General features: G+C 32.7%; 1 long non-coding RNA gene across 1 annotated transcript; it reads right to left on the reverse strand.

Annotated features, from left to right (window-relative positions):
- Positions 1 to 205: 205 nt before the first annotated feature.
- Positions 206 to 2,271, reverse strand: LOC139495882 (uncharacterized). The gene is made up of 2 exons (XR_011657491.1): positions 2,095 to 2,271; positions 206 to 381 (listed from the first exon to the last, which is right to left on the reverse strand). It is a non-coding gene; the product is annotated as an uncharacterized lncRNA (long non-coding RNA).
- Positions 2,272 to 2,501: the final 230 nt, after the last annotated feature.

Here is a 2,501-nt window from a genome sequence, read left to right on the forward strand (position 1 = left end):
GATGAGTCTTTTGTAGACGAAACGTACGTCTGGCGTAAATATTGAATTTTATTCCTGGTATCTATGATGAGTTTACTCACAAAAGATTAAAAAAAATATCATCATTAACATTACCAATGCAAAGTTTTAAAACCTTTAACGATATTTTATATTTAGATCTGAAAAAAATAACAATTCATGTAGTATGGTATAAATAAAACAAACACTTTTTCATGACTTTTATTTGTTTTCATCGACGGATAGTATGCCATTTTTGAAGAAATATTGGAGAGCTGGTTGTTGAGGATACATTCATTACAATCTTCGTATGATTTTGCTTTGCAGGGCGAGTAAAGATAACGATATGTGCGTTATACGTTCTTGTTGTAAGTTTCGTTGTTTCTAAAAGTTAAAAACAAATGAAATTATTTATTTAAACAATGACTGTAATATTTTTTTCTGTCTATGAAAAAATTACATAAAAATGCGGTGCACACTGAATAACCCGCGTAACGGGTTATTTTAAAGTGTGCACCAAACTTTTATGTTATTGTGAATAGACAAGAAAAGCTAGTACAGTCAATTCTTATAATTTAATTCTAATTTCCATTTTAAACAGGAGTAAACTATGAAAAACGTTGATGAAGTCACGGTCACATGACAAAATTATGTCTATGAGCTGATAAACGAAACAACGGCAGCCAATCAGAAAACGCGTTACTTCAATTATTCTTCACTAACATTTGACAGTACAATATGCATATTTCTTCCATTTTAGACTACAGATTGCACATAAAATGTGGATATGAATAACAAATTCTGTAAAACGACTTACACTATGAAAATTGTAACATCATATATGACAAACACAAACCAATGTTAAAATTTGTCTTGTAGCAGTTGTTGCACGTGAAGTGTCAATCCATTTTTTCTATTAAGTCTATTCTTTAAAGTTTGTGTTTTGCATAACAGTTGATTCTGTTAAATATTAAGTTGTCAACCATTGTTCTAGAACTTTTGGACTGCTTGTAATAGCTGCAATTTTTCTTTTTCCCGATTGTTCGTGGTAATGATGTGATAAAATAGTGCATTTTTGTTTTAATCTCTACTTTTGCAGGTAATATTAAAGTGTGCATTACTACTGGATAAAAAGTTAAAAGTAAGGTGTGGCACCATGAAGTTGTAGCTTGTTTTGCATACTTGCAACATAATACCAACAAGAAACTTGATATTACGAAAACAGTTTCTTCTTTTCAAAAGCATATTTTGGGGCCCTTTATAGCTTGCTGTTCGGTGTGAGTCAAGGCTCCAAGTCGTAGGCTGTACCTTCACCTATAATGATTCACTTTTTTAAATTGTTACTAAGATGAGGAGTTGTCTCATTGGCACCCATACCACATCTTCCTATATCTACTTAAAAGAAGTTTGTCATTTAGTAACAATTTGTACAAGCATCCCTTTCTGACACAATCGTTAAGAATTATTTATTTATTATGCTTTATGTTGTTTAGTTCTGTAAACCGTATACCCCTACATTCAGCCTAATGCCTCATGTTGATTTCTTATTTCGCTTAGTATTTGTGCTGTTTACAGTTTCTGTTGATATTAACTTTCAGAAAGAAAGTCAAACACTAACACAGCTACAAATCATGAATTAAGTGCAACACATTTTATCAGGGTGCATAAATCAGTTTGGTAATTTGCCATGTTTATAGGTCCTGTATTGATTACTAGTATCAGTTTCGTTGTTCACTTTTTTCTTTATCTTAAATGATGGTTAAATATAACATTTGGTTACCAACAATTGAACATACTTTCTGTTAAAGAGCTAGAAATCTAATAGAGACGATACTTTTATTTGTTTCAGCCATGCTATTTGTTTGTAAATCTTGCTATCTATTATAGCCTTTAAAAGGAACTCATTGGTTGGTAATATCTCCTTAGCAGAAAATGTCTTCTTTGTCGACCAAAATACGAAAGGGGGTCGTATTTGATCCAACAATTGTTCTTAGTGCATACTTGAAATTCGAATATCATAGTTTATTCATTCTGAATACACATGTTGTACTGAATATAGATTACGACGTATATAACGTTTATATGATGAAAACATACGATGCCTTGAAGAAGATGGCTGCTGCGAAGTGGTTGATGAACTTGATGTAACTGCCTGATGTGTTGCACTTGTAGAGTATAATGGAGATTGTGTTGTTGTCAGTTGAGCCTTTGTTGGTGTAGTTGATGCCTGTGTTGTTAGTGGTGTTGATATTGTAGCCTGTGTGGATGGCCCCATACCTGCTGCAACAGAAGATGACAATCTAGATGTATTGCTTTGAAAGAGAGAAGAAATATACCAGAGGGACAGTCAAACTCATAAATAGAAAATAAACTGACAACGCCATGGCTGAAAATGAAAAAGACAAACAGACAAACAATAGTACACATGACACAACATATAAAACTAAAAATTAAGCAACACGAACCCCATCTAAAACTTGGGGTGCTCCGGAAGGGTAAGCAGA

The sequence above is a fragment of the Mytilus edulis genome, chromosome 11 (assembly GCF_963676685.1).
Source record: "Mytilus edulis chromosome 11, xbMytEdul2.2, whole genome shotgun sequence".
Taxonomy (NCBI): domain Eukaryota; kingdom Metazoa; phylum Mollusca; class Bivalvia; order Mytilida; family Mytilidae; genus Mytilus; species Mytilus edulis.